Raw genomic sequence first — 19,673 nt, 5'->3', positions numbered from 1 at the left:
GATACCTTTGGAAATTAGATTGCTGAGTCCCATGTGGCTCACAGATTACTACAACACCAGTTGCAGGTATAGGAAAAGGGTTACTTGACGCGAGCGCGATGATTGTTCATTTGGAGTTTCTTCTTCTTCATCATCATCGATCTAGGATGGGTTCCAGGCCGGCAGCCTAGGGTAGCAAGGATGGGCGTCGTTCTTTTCTCGTTTGTTTTCGTGTGTAGTCGGACCGTGTTCTTCTTCGTGATATTTATGTATTGTACTGATGTGACTCTTATGTAGCTTGTGGCGAGTGTAAGCCAATTCTATATACTCTTCTCTTCGGTACATGTACTTGTAATGATATCCATTCTTGTGAAATGATGAGATGCGCTTCTATCCCTGTCGAGGCCCTCGTGTAAAAATAAGGATAGGATCGCATCTTGGGCGTTACAAGTTGGTATCGGAGCAGTACCGACCTAGGAGCCCCCTTGATTGATCAAACTTGGCCGAGTCGAGTCTAGTTAAAAATTGCTTTGAGTCTAGTTATATATTGGAGAGTAGGATTCTTTTTCTCCTCTTCTATGCTCTGGTGAGGAATCTTGACGTAATAATTTTAATTCTACACCTCTTCTCACTCAAAAAAAATTAGGATTACGCGGATATTTTTGGAATATATATGATGTCGATGTGACGGAGTTGTGTCTTGTTGCCTCCTGTCTGACTTGATTTCTTCCGGGGAGTTGAGATCCAGGGGATTCTCAAGCACATCGCTATCATTCAAATTTCTTAGTATCTCAGAACGAAGGGTGTTCGAAATTGCTTCAATACTAGTAGTGGCGAGAGGAGTCTGGCTTCCCCAGTACTGGGGAAGATATATCCGGATGTGTTGCCACACTTAGTATCATTGTGATTACGAGGGTTTGAGATAGATGAAGTTCCGAGATTCTGGTTATGTGTTGATGGATGTGTTACACTAGACGGGTCAGTATAGTAGTTGAGTGATATATTACTCCTTGTATCCGTGGACCGGATTGCATGTCCAGAAATTTCGGGAGTTCTTAGGTGGGAATTCAAGTAGTTACTTATAAGACAATCTTCCAACAAATGCATGATGTTAGGTTGGGGTTCGACATCTAGTGGATTCGTTTGTTCACGGTCGTTTTACAGTGGTTCTCGTTGTGTCTTAAAGAGCCTTCTATCTTGCTACGACTCGGAGACGCTTCGTATGTCATGTGCACTGCCTTGCACATGATGGCTACTGTAGGATAGAGCACGTGTAAGCCTCATCCATGAAAATATCGGGCGAAATCTCTCTCATGAATTTGTTCTTGCTAATTTGCAAGCCTCACCCTTTGTTTTGTTGGAGTATGGTAATTCAAGTTGCTTCGATGTCAAATGGTGATTTCATATGTTTCCTAAGTGGTGTTCTCATATTGTTTTATGGGAATGCAAATCCTTTTGCTTAATCAATTGGCATATCAATTCTTTTCAACCGGAGTCGTCAAGTCAATTCTTTTTCAACCGGTGTGCTTCTCTTCAAGTAAATTCAATCCTCTCCAACTTTGCAATATCATTCTCTCATTTCTTTCCGCAGTTGTTCTCATCCATCCCAAGTTGTCTTTGTTTTCCCCGCCCTCCCTCCCTTTTCTTCAGTGATTCATCATCATCCAAATGCATTTCTTTTCAGTGTTGCTTCCGATATCTTCTCTTCCGTGCGGTATCCGGTGATTCATGTGAAGACTCTCAGGTGTTCTGAGTTCATAATTTCTTCATTTTTGTTCTCCTTTCCAGTGAATTCAATTTAGTTGTCCGTGTTCATCATATCCTTTTTCATCCTTAAATTCTTTCCCATGTTGAAAAATTATTATCAAGTCTTTCTTGTTTTTCATCTCTCCTTATTCTATCCGGAGTGCTGAAGATATGTCAGAAGTTTCTTGTTTTCAATCCTTTGAATTATTTTGAGGGTCCCAACCTCATCAAGTTTTTTCCTTATATCGGTGCAATCTCTCTTTTCTAATCAATAGTTTCGACGGTGATTTGTTTTGAGTGGGCCCATAACCCACAGGCTTTTCGCAGGATCTTATCTGGCTCTTGTAATCTTTCCGGTGCTCTCTAATTCTTTTCAACTATGACGTAAGTATGAATTTCATCAGTCATATTCCTTCTTCAAGATCAATTTGAATTAATTCTCAGATTTGGCTCAACCTTGCATATTCTTTATTCCAGAGTGTCTCAGTTATGCTTGGTGGTCTTCTCCTCATCATTTTCAGCTTGGAAGACCAAAGGAGTGTTTCTCTCAAATCTTGTTCAATTCTCTTGAAGATTCATCATTTCAGCTTTGTGTTATCATCTTGAATTGTTCCCAATCATGAGTATCCCTTTCTTGCTATATGATGAATTTCTGAGTTTTTTTTCATTTCTTGATCCTCCGAAGGCCATCATTTCACAAGACTTCTTCGTTCTCATCTTTCAGCTTTCAATCTCAATTTCTTCTCAATTGTTGTCTCTTCGTTCGTCTCTCAATTATTCCAGTGCCTCATTCAAGTTTTCTGTTAGGTGGCTCAAGATCTCTTCATCCTCAAGGTGTTCTTCAAGATTCTTGTGGTAGTAGTTCTCATTTTCGTCTTCGTTCTTTTCTTGCCTGGAGCTAGTTTCTATTCTTTCTAACGGAAGCCCTGTGATGTTGGTGTCACATCCCTAGCTCCCCTTTGAAGTCTAGCAAGATTATGCTCATGTTTATTATTGCATTAAAAGTGAAAATAGAAATCCAAGAGAAAAACCCTAGCAACTTCATATTCAATCCAATTCAAAACTTGTGACAAATCAATAAACCCAAAATGGTCTTCATAAAAGTCCATCTTTTTAGATAAATATTGGAAACAACAATTCTGGGTTGAAACTTATTTTTTACAAAACATTTGGGTTTTGATTTAAATATTAAAAGCTACTGAAACCACCCAAATATATGATTTTAAATATTTTTGGTTATCATAAAATGTTGAATCATTTATATGGCTTTGGAAATACTCCAAATAACACCCCAGAGTTTATTCACTATTTTAGAAATAGTTTGGAGCCAAAAATAAAATTAAATATGTGTCACAAATGTTTAACAAAAACAGAAAAGAAAGAAAAATTGAAAAAGGTCTATCTGGCGCTTACCTGGCCCAGCCCATCTCCTCCTCCATGTCGTCTTCCTCGCACCAGTAGGAAGCAGGAGGTGGTCGCCGCTCTCTCCGGCGTGGCCACGCACCTGAGTGCTTGCCTGGCCTCCCCGTCGCGCTAGCCGTGAACGGATAAGCCTCCCGCACCCATTCCATCTCTCTCCCTTTCCCCATTCGCTCTCCTGCCTCTCTTCCCTCGGCCGCCATTGGAGCCGAGCTCGAGCTCGAGCTCGCCATCGTCCCTGGCCACCTCAAGCCTCCTCGAGCACGCCGTTTGCTCCGCCTCGTCGAGCACGTCATCCCTGCCAAAGGAAGCAAGCCCTCGAGCACTTCATCGCCCTGACACCGTCATCTTCCTCCTCGGATCACCGAAGCTCGCCGCCATGGTTCTCCCTCTCCAGGCCGTACTCGAGCCCGCTCTCATCGTCACTGCAACCCCTGTGAGCTCAGGATGGTTTCCGCCCTCTTTTCCCCTTCGATCCCGTGCCCTAGTGCTCGATTCCACCGGAGCCCGATGAGAACAGTCGCAGGAGCTCGCCGTCGGTCATGTTCCGATGATGGGTTGGTCCATCTGAGACCACCATCAGCTTAAGTGTGTCGTGTAGATGATGTAGGAGCTAATCCCCGGCCCTTTTGCCCTCTGGATCGGCGACCTCGATGTTGCGCGAGATCCGGCAGCCACCGAGCTCGTCGGCGGCGTCATCTCCGGTCGTTTCACCCCCTGTGACTTGCAAAAATGGAAGTGCGTATGAGTGGTCGTTCCTCTGGTGCCATCCGCCGCTCATTTGGTCGCCGGAGGTGCATTTCCGATGCCCTCCGCCGTCCCTGGAGCCACCGACAGCTTAACACATGTGGGTTTGACCCCTAGCGTCGGTGGGTTGACTCCCCTGGGTCTATGACAGATGGGGCCGGCCCTTGGTTAAATAAAACTAACTTAAAAAGAATTAAAGAAAATGTTAAATACTAAACAGACACTGACATGTGGGCCAGCCCCTGTTAACTAACTAATTAACTTAAAATTTAATTAAAATCTGGCCAGAGTCACTAACCAGTGGGTCCCACTGGTCAGGTTTGACTTTCAACGACGAGATTGACCTGTTGATGTCATGCTGATGCAGTAATACTAATTATGTTTTATATTAATTCAAGAATAAGTGCAAAACTTTGGAAATTCATAGAAAATTGATTATAACTCCAAATTTGACAAATAATATATGCAAATTGATCAGAAAAATTCAATGAACACAATGGTGCTACTTTCATGAATGACAAACAAAGTTATGAAACAGCATCAGGTCAAATCAATTAAAAGAATATGATAAATATACTATTTCAACTAATATTTGAATTTGAATTCAAATTAGCATCAACCCAAAGGTTTGATAGCCACACTAGCTCATGCTACATTTCATTTTATGCCATGATCATGCATCATATTGTTTCATATGAATGTTATGGATTGTCGTTATTTTTTCGGTAGGCCCTACCCTTCCGGATACGTCCGAATATCCGACTAACGGATTTAATCCCTCTGCTGAGCAACAAGGCAAGCACCCTTTTGATCATCCTGATATAATCCCATGTTCTTGCTCCTGCTCCCACTTATTGCATTAGGACAAAATATTTCAAATGTTTTACTTCGGTAGCTGTACCTATTCCTTTGCATGACCTGTCATTGTCACAGTAAATAGCCAAACCTTGCAACCTAGCATACCTAGTAGTTGCTTGAGCTGTGATGTGTTTTATCTTGCTATGCTTGCTATACCTATAGTTGTGTCAGGTCTTTTTTCATCTGGGTGATGAAAAGGAATGGATGAATGTGTTCTAATGACTAAGAATAAGTGTGGAACCTGATTTGGTAAAGGTACCGATGAAAGGCTATGTAGGAGTACATTGCGGGTTTATTCATTGGAACCGTCCTTAGGAACTGAGTTCCATGTATGTAATCCAAGAGTAGTTACTACCACATGCTGGGCCCTGAAATATGACCCCGCTCGACTTATTAATCGCCTAGTACTCGGTCCAAGAGTTGCAAGTAGTTTCTGGTGTTTATAGTCATGCTGGAGGTCGTGCATAGTGCTGACCTTAGAGGTGGGCTATGATGCGGTAGGCAGTGGCACGGTGTACCAAGTCGCACCCGGATGGTGGGCTTGGGAACCCTGCGCACATCGTTTGGGGCCGTGGCAGAAACGCCTGCCGGACTTCCGTGCGGGTTCACTCTCAAATAGGCGACAAACCTGGACTAGGTATTAGCGTGGTTAACGGTCGTGGCCAACACCTTCGCTGAGCTTCCGCTTGAGCGTGTGTGAAGAAGTACACCCCTCCAGGGTTATGATCTATTCGAATAGCCGCGTCCGCAAAGAGATATGCTTCGAGCTTGGGTTCTATCTAGAGGCACTTCTCCCAATTTAACCGTGCGTGAGACCACAAAGAGATGCGATCTGGTACAGGATGGATTCTTATGGCTTAGGATCGGGGTCCCGACAGTTGCTCTCTTCAATCTATATTTTTGTATTTTCAAGATAATATTGTTCCCTTGCTTATCAATTTAGTGGGATTGTTGTGAATCTTTTCAAGTTCTTTCAATCTTATCAAATTTTGCCCTCTTTCCTATCGAAGTGTTGCCGAAGTTTTCTTTGAATTCTTACTTGTTTCTCTTATCATTCTTCATATCCTTGTTTCAAGTTCTTCAAGATTATTTGGTTTCACTCATTTGTCAAAGAAGCGGCTAAATTTTACCTATTGCTCTTTCTCTTTCTCTTCCCCTTTCATTCTTCGATCTCGGGTCAAGATCCTCATGTAGTGTAGGAGACTTGTGACAGCCCGAGACCGATGTTCCAGAAGATTCCCCTTTTATTCCGTTTTCGTCGTGTGGTTGATTTGTTTGTTGCACTCATCATCGCATCATTCGCATCATCACCATTGCATCGGCACTCCATTGCCGTCGGTTTTAAAAACCTGCATCCGTTATTAGTTGGCGGTTCTCTCCGTGTTCGTCGTTGACCGTGTTGAGCCCGACCACACACGCATGCACCCGCGGCATCGTTAAAACCTTGTTTTTAAAAGTGTGTATAAAATATTTCTGGATTGGGATGAAAGTTGCCGTGTGGCATTATTTATATATAGGTAGGCCGCGTGCCAATTTTTGTCGCAATCGGAGTCCGTCTGGTATCCGAACAGTAGATCGTAGCGGCACCGTCTTCGGTTATTCGTCACAAGTTTTCGGTGTTTGTCAATCACGTTGTCGGGTGCCGTTCTCCCTCTCATCTCCGGCAAGCCTACCCTACACAGCCCCACCTAGCCATTCCCGCGTCCGTGGACGTCTGATCGCGATTCGGTGGTCAAAAACGGAGACGGATTCGGATAACCCTAGCCCCATGTCTATAAATAGACATCCTCCCCTTCCATTTTTAGTCTCTCCCTAACCTTGCCTCGTTTTCTTTGCCCCCTAACCCTAGACGCATCCTGCCCTCTCTCCCTCCTCCTCAACGCCGCCGGGCCCACGAGCCCGCAACCGGCCCGCCCGAGCCCATCTGGGCCCGAGCTCCCCGTCGTGCCTCCCTGCTTCCGCGCCTCCCTGCTCCCACGCCGCAGCCGTAGCCGGCCTCGCCCCGCCGCCGTGCTCTACCACCGCCCCTCGGTCTCCAGGTCGGTGCCCGCCAATCGCTGCAGCCTCGCCTGCCTACCGCCGGCATCCGGCCCCAAGGACGCCAGCCACAACTCGCCCCAAATCCGGCCCGATCTGCGTCGTCCTGCTCCTTCCGCTGCCGGGAACATTCCCCTTGGGCCAGATCCACCCAAATCCATCCTCGCCCATCGGATCCCGCCTCTGCCTGTTCCGGCCATCGTCCGCTGCACGTCGGTTGGATCTTGCTCTGGCGCCTCCAGGCGTGTGCGCCGTCAGGAGGACAACGCCTGCCCCGATCCAGCGAGCGGGCGCCCCCGTGGGCCTGCTCCAGCGTCAATCGAGTCCGGTCCAACCAGGCCAGGCCAGGCCAGGCCACCGGCCCAGCTAGCGCCCACCGTCCGCGGCCCACCTTCTCACCTCGGCCTGCTCCACCAACCGCCTCCTCAACCGACCTGGGCCAGGCCCAAGGTGAGACCGCCCCGGATCCCCACTATTTTACGCGCGTGCACTATTTAGTTATTTAGCGTCTCCCTCTTTTCGGCCCGTTTAGGTTTTTAGGTTTTTCTGCGATTTATTAATTCCAGAAAATTGCTGGATTTTCAAACGCCCGTAGTTAATTAACCGTGCGCTGGATCGCAATGATTTAAATATGTAACTCATGTAGTTTTTCGCGTAGAATAATATTTTGCATCCTGCATGGATGTTTGAAGTAGTTTAACCCGCCGTATGCCTAGATTTGTGTGTTGTCATAATAGGGAATTACTCTGTACCTATTTTTGTGCGTGTCCGGATTATTCAATACCATAGATAAAAATGTTCAAGTTGTTCGGGACCCTTTGCCATGTATTTTAGAGTAATTGTTTGCATATTTTTCATTTAGGTTTCGTCGCTAGTTTGCTATGTCATGTTTAGGACATATTCTCACATATACGTGTGGCGTTATTTTTATTTTGCTACCCCACTTATTATATATATTTTTGGGGTAGAAAAATCCATAGAATTTAACTATGCATTTTTTCAGCTTTTGAGCAAGTTAGTGCGCGTGATATTTTGCCATGTTGCCCTCTTGTCTATTTTGTGGCATTTATTCTATGCATCTTATGAATTAGTTGTGAACTGGAGATATGGTCTTGGATATGTAGGCTAGCCCCTGGTATTTTTGGTTGCCTTAGAAATCTGTGTTTAGGAGTTGTTTGCTTGATGTCAATATGCTACAAAATAGTGTTGATTTGGAGATGCTGAAATATTTCCAAGTCTGAAATTTGTTATGTTTTGTTGTTGTCTTGCCATGAGTTTTGCTAGTGATCTATAACTCTTTTGAGGTTTGTGCAATGGAGTTATTTGTAGTCCTTAAGATTCTCTAGCATGATGTAAACGTTCATGTCATTTGGTGCCCTGTAGCATATAGTTTTGCTACTGTCAATATGCCTTCAGATCGAAAACTGCAGTGTCAAAAATTGTTATTTTCTCGAAGTCTGAAACTGTGTGTGAGATACCACTTTGTGGGTTCTTTTCCTAGTGATCAATGCTTCCATGCTAGATGTTATTAGTAGGGGGTTGAAGTGCATCTTGACCACTATTGCCTCATGTCTTGTTTGAGCATTTTGGATTTATGTAGCTCATTGTTTTAGGGTGTAGAAAATATCATGTTGTTGTTTTTGGCAGATTATGTCTATCTCTTGTGTAGCTTGTATTTGTTGAACCGTCGCTCCGTTTTGATCGTGTCCTATATGAAACCTCTTTAGAATATTGTGTAGTTTCATATTATCTTGCTGTTTGGATGTTGTGGGATGCTTGTGTCTCCCATTGCATACATATTGCATTAATGCCATCATAGCTTGTGGTGTTCGTATCTTTTGAACCGTAGCTCCGTTGGAGATGTTCCATATATGTAAATGGACTAGAACGACGTATAGAATCACGTGAACCACCTTATTTTTCTGTTTAACAAATATTAAAACGTGTTAGTTTAGAGCTGGACAGAATTATAGATTAACATATGAGGTCAGTTCGGAGATCCTATAACTCGTTTCTGACCTCATTAAAAAGCCTAGATAGATAGCTTAATTATGCTTCACGTCTTTCCATGTTTAACAAACATTTAATATTTCTGTGTACCTAATCAGGATAGAACTAAATAATTCGTATGTGGAGTTTCGTCAATATGCAAGTCGTTGCATATTGAACTTCACTTAATGTGTAGTATTTGATTGTTGTGAATTGAGAGACCATGTCTTGCATATATTTAGCTGATCATGCATCATATGTGGATTGCATCTTGTCGTACAGGTGCCATGGTGAATATCTGCGTTGATGCTTGTTTCCAGCTTGCTTCGTCTCGATAGAGTTCCACAAGCGTGTCGGAATGTGAGGACCCGTTCGACTACATTGATTCGTCTGCTTCACAGAGTCGTTCTTCTTCCAAGCGTGATCTCAGGCAAGATGACCATTTCCCTAGATACCATTACTATCATTGCCATGTTAGTTTTATCGTTTCTATCGTTATGTCTCGCTGCCTACCACCTGTTAAATGTCAGCCTCCCAACATTGCCATGAAAACCTTCAACATGTTCACAACCTAGCAAACCACTGATTGGCTATGTTACTGCTTGCTTAACCATGTGTTAGTGTTGCTAGTTGCAGGTCCAGTTGCTTCCATGTGTTAACATGGGTTCCTTGTTATATCACCATATTATTGCTATTTAATTTAATGCACCTATATACTTGGTAAAAGGTGGAAGGCTCGGCTTTCTAGCCTGGTGTTTTGTTCCACCTTTGCCCCTTAGTTTCGACTACCGCTGTTATGTTCCATAAATGAGCGCTCCTAACATGCTTGGGGTTGTTATGGAGACCCCCTAGATTGTCGTTTAGGGATAAAGCTCATCTGGCAAGGCCCAAGATTGCTACTATATTTGGCCAATATAATAATTTTGTTAATACTGAAAAAACATAGGGCGTCATGAACCCGAGGAGTAATTCAACATAATACACGGAGGGCCAGTGCTGATGGTGCTGCTCCAAAACAGAGCCGTTTGCAGGGCCAACCAGGGGCAACTAGGGTGATGTCTATCAGGCCACCATACGCTGTGCTTATCCGTCGTGTCCTGAGAACGAGATACGCGGCTCCTATCGGCATCGTCGACATGTCGGGCGGCCTTGCTGGACTTGTTTTACCTTTATCGAACGTCTCGTCCGAGGATGCTTTGAGCTAACTCGAGGTTGAGGTTTTCCAATAGGGATTCATGGAGATCAGGGGTTTCCTTGATCGAGTTCATTCCGTCGCAGCGTGTGGTAGTTTGTGATGGACTAGTTGGAGCACCCCTACGGGGTTAAATCTTTCGGAAAGTCGTGCCCGCGGTGATGTGGCAACGTGGAAACTTTGTTTAACATCAGGTTCTTGATAACTCGAAGTTAACTTAACTAAAATATGCCAACTGAGTGCGTAACCATGATTGTCTCTTTCGTGAGCTCCTTCTACGATCGAGGACACGGTGGGGTTATGTTTGACGTAAGTAGGTGTTCAGGATCATTCATTTTGTCATCACTAGTTCACGTCCGCTATGCGTAGTTCATCCCCCTCTTTTATTCTTGTACTCGTAAGTTACCCACTAAATAAATGCTTAGTCGCTTGTTGCAGCCTCACCACTTAACCATACCTCACCCACTAAGCTTTGCTAGTCTTGATACCTTTGTAAATGAGATTGTTGACTCCCCTGTGGCTCACAGATTACTACAACACCAGTTGCAGGTACAGGAAAATGGTTACTTGACGCGAGCGCGTTGATTGTTCATTTGGAGTTTCTTCTTCTTCATCATCATCGATCTAGGATGGATTCCAGGCTGGTAGCCTGGGATAAGAAGGATGGACGTCGTTCTTTTCTCGTTTGTTTTCGTCCATAGTCGGACCCTGCTCTTTTTCGTGATATTTATGTATAGTGTTGATGCGACTCTGATGTAGCTTGTGGCGAGTGTAAGACAATTCCATATACTCTTCTCGTCAGTACATGTACTTGTAACGATATCCATTCTTGCGAAACGACGAGATGCGCTTCTATCCCTGTCAAGGCCCTCATGCCAAAATAAGGATAGATCACATCTTTGGCGTTACAGTTGCACATAAACCTTTTTATATCCTCCTCAAAACATCCACCATACCTAGATATCATGGCATTTCCATAGCCATTCTCATATATATTGCCATGCAAATGCCATGATCACTTCACATGACTAGTTCGTTCATCATCATATTGCTTTGCATGATCATATAGAGCTGACATAGTATTTGTGGCAAGGCCACCGTTCAATGTAGCGTTTGTGGCAAAGCCACCATCATCGTATGCTGAATACATACCATGCTAGATCCTTCCACATTGTGGTACACTGCGAGAGGCATTCATATTGCAGTCATGTCGCTTCATAGGTCATCATATTGAGTTGTCAATGAGTTGTAAGTAAATAAAAGGGTGATTGTCATCATTATTATAGCATTGTACCAGTGAGGAAATCAAGATGGGGGAGGCCAATTGATCCCACCATAATTAAAAAATGAATGATAGAAAAAGAGAGAAGAGATTTTGCTACTGTCATTTACTACACTTGTGCCTCAAAGTGGCATCTTGTTCTTCATATAGAGAGTCTCATTTTATATCATTCATATGCTATGATGGGCTTCCTCAAATGCCCGAGGTCTTCATGAGCAAGCAAGTTGGATGCACGCCCCACTTAGCTTGAGTGGAGATTTCATACACTTATAGCTCTAGTGCAACATTTTCATGGAAATCTCTAATTCTTGCATTAATATCTATCGACGGGCATCTCCATAGCCCATTGGTACACCTAGTTGATGTGAAACTATCTTCTCCATGTTTCACCCCTTTGAAACCTACCACCATATTCTATTCCATCTTTATGCTATGTCGAATGGTTCACGCTCATGTATTGCGTGAATAATAAAATGTTGATGCATATTAAAAAAGTACGATCCGGTTGCCTGACTTGGACACCATTGTGCTTAACATTTCTATTAATGTGGTGAAGATGGAGCCATGCCTTGCTAATATAATAAGATGGATAGCGGTAAAACATTCTTTGAGGATCGTATACTTTGAAAGATTGATTATTTTGCTGCTTATTCCTATAAGTATTGCTATGTTAATGTTTGTTAATTCATAATTTTCCAATGAGCATACATGCATAAGGATACATCATGGGTAGCATGTCACATCAAAACATATGTTTTTATCATTTACCAGCTCGGGGACGATTAGGAATTAAGCTTGGGGATGCTTGATACGTCTCTGAAGTATCTATATTTTTTATGATTCCATGCTGATATATTATCATTTTAGAATACTTTTGGGGTATTTATTTACCAATTTATATTATTTTTAAGCACTAACCTATTGACTTAGTGCCCAGTGCTAGTTGTTGTTTTCTGCATGTTTTTCACTTTTCAGGTTTACAATACCAAACAAAGTCCAATTGACCTGGAACTTTTCGTTAAAAAAATTCTCGACCAAAAGAAGACCAAGGAATATCAGACGAAGGACGAGGCCACATGAGGGTCCCACAAGCCAACAGGGCGCACCCTGGGGGCGCCCTAATGACTTGTGCCTCCCTCATGGCCCTCCCGACTCCGTTCCGTGGCCTATAACTTATCATCTACTCCAGAAACCCTAAAACAAGCCACAAAACACTTTTTACGCCGCCACAAGTCTCTCTTCTGATGGGAGGCCATCTAGAGCTCTGTTACGGCACCCTACCGGAGGGGGGTCGATCATGGAGGGCCTCTTCATCAACCTTGCTGCCCTCACAATGATGTGTGAATACTTCACCACACACCTATGGGTCGATGGCCAGTACCTAGATGGCAATCTCTCTCTTGATCTTCAATACAATGATCATGGCATATTCACTTTGATCCACATGATGTAATTCACTTTTGTGCGGTGCGTTTGTTGGGATCCGATGAATTGTGGTTTATGTTCAAATTATTCATGATAAATATTTGAGTCTTCTCTGAATTATTATATGACTCTTGTGGGCAATATTATCATAGCTTCGTAATTCTCTCCGATCTATTGAAATATTTTGGCCAACTAGATTGATATTTCTTCGGTGAGAGAGGTGCGTTGTAGTAGGTTTAGCCTCACGAATTTCTATATTCTAGTGACAGAAGGGGACAGGATGCATCTTTGTATTGGTGCTACTAAGGATAAAACGATGGGGTTTATTCATATTGCTTGAGTTTACTTTGTCTACATCATGTCATCTTTCTCCAAGCATTACTCTATTTTACTTAATACTCTAGATGCATGCTAGATGGTGGTCGAAGAGTGGAGTAATAGTAATAGGTGCACGCAGGAGTTGGCCTATTTTTTATGGATGTGATGCCTATATACACATGATCATTATTGTGAAAATCGCATAAATTTTCTATTAATTGCCCAACAGTAATTCGTTTACCCATCGTATGCTATGTTTCATGAGAGATGCCATTAAGGAAAACTGTGCCCCCCGGGTCTATTCACAACATATTTACAAAACCTTCAATACCTTGATGGCATTTATTTGTTTTCTTTTTTATTTTGCAATTTACAAGTACCTACAACTATCTACACACCTTACTTGCTTACAAATAAAGAGACCAAGGGGATTGACAACCCTCTTGCCCGCGTTGGGTGCAAGTTGTTTGTTCTTTTGTGTGCAGCCGCTGAAGACTGTTGTGGTTGATATTCCTATCGGTTCGATAAAACTTGATTTCATCATTGAGGGAAATACTTACCCATATTGTGTTGCGATAACTCGTTCCTTTTCACGCAAAATCTAACACGGATCATAAGTATCAAATCCACCCATAGAACGTGCGAGCATGGCTTCGTTTTCCTTAACAGTACCACATCTAATCATGCCAGTTTGTAATTCCTGGTACTATTATTCTACATAGTTTTTTCCTTGTCTTAAATGTTGCAAGTTTTTAAGTAATTCACGTTGATAATATGGTGGAACCCAACGAGTACGTGTAGCAGTTAACAAAGCAGCCCAAGTAGTTGGGATATTAGCATGATGTATTCGGCAATTTTCACACCACCAAACACAAGTAAAACTAGTGAATGCGCAAATAGCAGCAGCAACACATCTATCCGCGGGAAATGGTAAGCATGTAAATTGTTGTTATGTTTCTAAATCCCAAGTAAAATATATATCAAGAACATATCTACCATAAAAAGTTAGAATATTCAATTTAATCTTAGGGAGATGGTCATGATCCCATACCTGAGGGGGTGGTGTAGCCCTACTGTTGCGATTGTATCAATGTGGATGACCCGATGCTTGTGGTGGTGGTTGCACTCGTGCTGATTTGGAGCAACCTCCCCCTCATCATCTTAATCACCATCATAATCCTCATTCTGCTCAAGGAGAGTAACAGCAGTATCCACAGAAGTTGCAACCGTAGCAACGATACCAGAATTATGGCCTTGGTCGATAGGCACACGTTGCGCTCGTTCCATGAAATTCAGGCATTGTTGGTGTTGGTGTTGTTGTTGGAGAGGGACAGTAGCTGCAGATGGTGGTGGTAGATGTGCAATTTGAACTTGGCGTCCATCTTGGTGACGAATGTCTTCTCGGAACCATCTAGCTTCTCCATGGCCTCTCCAATGTTGGTCACCAAGTCATGCACCTGGTCACCTATCATTTGATGAAAATTATCATGGAGCTCCTTGTTGGTCAGACCCTCCCAGTCGATCTCGTCGGCCTATGATCCTGGCATGGTTAGCAACAATAGCAACACACAAGAATATGAACCTACAGACTACTAGGAGGCGGTGGTGGTGGTGGTGTTGGTGGTGTGCCACAAATCCGTCAAGCAAATCTCAACTTCTTACCAGTTCTTACTCAGCAGCACGGGGTGATCGGCATCCGCTGTAGTCAAAACTCTAAAATATTGGATAAAGCAATTGCTAGGTGGTGGCAAACACATGAAGTAGATATGTGTGCATCTGGGAAGGCTTATATTATGGTAGCAAAAGGGTTAGCAATAATCAGTTCAGAGATGCAAAGTTGAAAAGACACTCAACAATGGTATCGTGTTGGTCCTAGGCTAGACCGTGCTAGAGACGCAAGCCTAGAATACTAACAAAATTATGGCGCTGCATTGATACGTCTCCAACGTATCTATAATTTTTATTGTTCCATGTTATTATATTATATGTTTTGGATGTTTTATATGCATTTATATGTGGTTTATATTATTTTTTGGAACTAACCTATTAATCTAGAGCCTGGTGCTAGTTTCTGTTTTTCCACATTTTGAATATTGCAGATAAGGAATATTAACAGAGTCCAAATGGAATAAAATCTCCAGAAAGATTGTTTTGGGACCAGAAGACACGCAATAGACTTGGAGTAGGGGCAAGGCACTTGCCGGGAGGCCACAAGCCTGCAGTGCGCGCCCTAGGAGGGTGGTCGTGCAGGTCTCCTAACCCTAATTCTAGGCCTATAAATTCCCAAATACTCCCGTATCACCAAAAAGATCAACAAAAATACTTTTACGCTGTCGGGAGCCTCTGTTCCCGAGAGGTCCAATCTCGGAGCCTTTTCCGGTAATCTTCCGAAGAGGGAATTGATCACGGTGGGCATCTACATCAACTCCATTGCCCCTCCGATGATGTGTGAGTAGTTCACCACAGACCTACGGGTCCATAGCTAGTAGCTAGATGGCTTCTTCTCTCTCTTTGATCTTCAATACCATGTTCTTCATGATCTTCATGGAGATCTATTCGATGTAATACTCTTTTGTAGTGTGTTTGTCAAGATCCGATGAATGGTGAGTTTATGTTCAGATTATCCATGAATATTATTTGAGTCTCTTCTGAATTCTTATATGCATGATTTCATATCTTTACAAGTCTCTTCGAATTATTTGGTTGGTTTGGCCAACTAGATTGGCAATTCTTGCAATGGGAGAAGTGTTTAGTTTTGGGTTCAATCTTGCGGTGTCCTCACCCAGTGATAGTAGGGGTAGCGAGGCACGTATTGTATTGTTGCCGTCAAGGGTAAAAACATGGGGTTTTCATCATATTGCTTGAGTTTATCCCTCTACATCATGTCATCTTACTTAATGTGTTACTCTGTTCTTCATGAACTTAATACTCTAGATGCAAGCATGAGTCGGTCGATGTGTGGAGTAATAGTAGTAGATGCAGAATAGTTTTTGTCTACTTGATACGGACGTGGTGCCTATATGCATAATCATTTCCCTGGATATCTTCATAATTATTTGCTTTTCTATCAATTGCTCGACAGTAATTTGTTCACCCACCGTATTATTTTCCTTTATGAGAGAAGCCTCTAGTGAAACCTATGGCCCTTGGGTCTATTTTCCTTATTATATTTTCAGATCTATAAACCAAAACTACCAAAAATACTTTAATGCAATTTATTTACTTTAGTTTTACTGTGAGATCTATCAATATTTTATACCAATCTCTATCAGATCTCATCCTTGCAAATAACTCTGAAGGGATTGGCAACCCCTTTATAGCATTGGTTGCAAGTGTTTAATTATTTGTGTAGGTACTACTATTGGAGCCTTGTTTGTTCCTCCTACTGGATTGATACCTTGGTTCTCAACAAACTGAGGGAAATACTTATCTACTTCGTTGCATTACCCTTTCCTCTTCAAGGGAAAACCAACGCAAGCTCAAGAGGTAGCATTCATGCAAACAAGGAAGGAGCACACTCCAAATCTTTTTTGATCTTTTTCACCTTTTTCCTCTTTTTTAAACTGGACCTATTTCTCTACTACGGGAAACACAAAAGTTAGGGAGTCCAACTTGATCACGACATGTAGTATGACATGATATAGAAATTGACAACAAAGTAGAAAACACTGGACTCAGACTAGGATTGGTGGAATATAGGAATCCGGTGGAACTCGGACTAGTGTCGGATATATGTAGGGGTGCTGGAACACGGTCTGGTGGTGAATTGGTGATGGAAGTGGACTCGGATTGGCATGATGGCGGATATGTGGTGGTATTTATGGACTTGGATTGGTGGCGCATATGCGGTGGTAGGATATGGAAGCGGTGATGTATCTGGTGTGGTGGTGGTATATGGCAGCGGTGATGTATCTGGTGTGGTGGTGGTATATGGTTGCGATGAAGATGGTGAGGAAACGGCGTGACAACCTGTGAACAGAACTCGAAACTCTAAAAGACAAGACACTAAGATCGGGAACTCGACACAACGATGCAACCGCAAATTCAAAAAAGAAAACCTCCAAACAAAAAATTGCAAAAGGCTCAGATTGGTTCGGATAGGATGAACTAACCCCAAAAAATGTGGCTTTTTTCATGGACGATAGGTATGAAGAACATATTCGATCTAAATTATGAAAAACGGGTACAATCTCACTGAGCAACCTAGAAATCTGATACCACTTGATAGAGGCGAAGTTGTCCATGTCTTTCGATGAGATGTGACTATCGTTTATGGTGGAGTAGACTCTGACGATTCGACTATGAACATGTGAAGACATCACGCATTAGCAATCTCAAACCAACTCTGAGAGGTTATTGACCATGCCGGAGCATGATCAACCTGATAACGAGGGTCTGGTTCCTGCACGCAAACGAAGAACAAGCAAGAAATTGAAGTTGCAATCCCGATATTGCGAATATAATTGGAAAGCTTTATTGATGAAAGTGGGGTTCTATGGAGTCTTGGTCTTGTCATAGAACACAAAGAAGGATGCGAGGTTGCATGGCGAACTTGTAATCTAAACAAAACCCCACTTTAAACTGTGCACTAAGAGCTATATATATGGGGTAATAGAAGGGAATTTCGTCACCCCCTAGAGGAGGGGTCCAAAACCATCCCTGACTCAATTTTCCAACACATACAGACTCTAAAACAACCTATAATGTGGTATTTCAAAATTACATGGGCCTGGCCCAAAAAATGGATGGTGCGGCACCTATAATAGCTTATGGATGAAATTTATAAAGTGGCATCTTGTATATTTCGTCCAAGCCTTCATGCTCTCCTTATGGTGGCTTCAAAAATGCAAAAATCACCACTAGAAACTCCATTGTTCTTTCCTACACATGCACCTTCTTCTCCATGCTTAATTCCACTCCGATGGCCATCCTTGTTGCCCATGCTAGATCCTTCATTCACAAGTAAAACAAAATTATCTAATTTAGGCAACATCATATGTTCATGAACATTATATAATTTAGGCAGCATATTATGTTCTTGCACGTGCACTGTAGACCATAGCAACGCACTAGCATTCTACTAGTATGAATATAATTTTGTCTCAAGGCTATGAGTTCTAGTTTCTTGCAGTGCATAATTTTTTTGGGCTCCCATACATTCTTGTCAAGCTCCACCAATGTCGTACCCCATTTGGTTTTGGTTTGAGGGATTTTGAACATGCGAGTAGATCCACACAAATTTGGGGCTCCTTTGATTCAAAGAAATTTTGTAGAATTTCTCGAGTATTGAAATCCTTAGGATTTTTCTACATTGGTCATTTTATTCATAGGATTAGATCTCATAGGAATTTTTTCAATGCAATCTTTTCTACTACATTTCATAGGAAATCTAACATCCACTCCAACCTCTTTTTACAATTTGTAAGTGCATCTAGTGCCACCCCTTGTTGGTTCTGGAGTATTGAAGACAAACGTGGTTGAGGGACTAATGTGTTTGTGAGATTTCACAGGTTAACACAAATAGGAGTCCCAAGATATTCGCTTAAACCGTCGACGTCAACCCCCAAAAATGTCCGAAGACATTGATGATGGCCGAAGCCTATGCAAATATAATCGCTTAAAGATAATGAAACGCAAAGATGAAGCCTTTTGTTGTTGTTTTTTTCTTCTTTCCTGACTGATAGGAATGGCCATATCGTAAAGTGGGGTCGATGTGATTGAAGTCAGACGCTGACATGATGCTGACCCAAAATACCTATGTCTTCGAGTGAAGACAATGAGAGGAAATCTTTTCCAGAGTTGGTTGAGTCACCATTGCTTGTAGCCCAAGTAATTTTGCAGCGTGTGTTAAATCCGATAGTTGGGACACGTGTCGGTTGGCCATTAACCGAGGGTCATTCCGGTCATATCATGTCGAGTTGCGTGCTGGCTATAAATAGCCCACCCCCTCCACCATATGTTGGTGGCTATGAAGAGTTAGAAATGGATGTTTTCATTTTGGAGCAACCCACCTCAAAGAGTGTCGGATTTCGGGCTCTGCAAAACCCTAAGGATTCGAACATTGGGGCGTGTACGAAGGTATCTCTCTGCCTTGCCTTGCCTCGCCTAGCCCACTACTCGATGGAAACGATGAAGGGATCACTCGATGGCGAGGGGAACACAGAACAAAACAGTTTACCCAGGTTCGGTCCGCTGCGAAGCGTAAAACCCTACTCCTGCTCTTGGTGGATTGCCTCTCACGGAGGTGGTGGATGAATTAGTGCAATGTTCTTGGGACTTCAGAGGTCGAGCGGCTAGGTGTATTGTTCTACCGTCTGAATGAACCCCCTCTCTCAAGTATCCTAACCTCTCTATTTATAGCGGAGGCCTGCGTCCTCTTCCCTTATAGCTTCGGTGGGAAGGGATCCCACAGCGGCAATTTTGAAGGGGAAAATGCTCCCCTGCCCAAAGGTGGTCTTCGCGTGCAAATTAATTGTCCGTGCTGCAGGGACGGGCCCGTGGGTGACGTTTGCCCTACTAGAGGGCGGTCGCGGCTTTGTTGCACCAGAAGGGAAACCTTTGGGAGATGCCTTTGGAACCCTTGTACACTCCTGCCTCCTTTGCACCAAAGGGGAAACCGTCCCGTCCTGTCATCTGTTGCTCGCCTATCCTTTCCTAGCGTCACCCTTGAATCCTGAGGTC

The sequence above is a fragment of the Hordeum vulgare genome, chromosome 7H (genome assembly GCF_904849725.1).
Source record: "Hordeum vulgare subsp. vulgare chromosome 7H, MorexV3_pseudomolecules_assembly, whole genome shotgun sequence".
Classification (NCBI taxonomy): Eukaryota; Viridiplantae; Streptophyta; class Magnoliopsida; order Poales; family Poaceae; genus Hordeum; species Hordeum vulgare.
Note: the sequence above shows the minus strand (reverse complement) of the source record.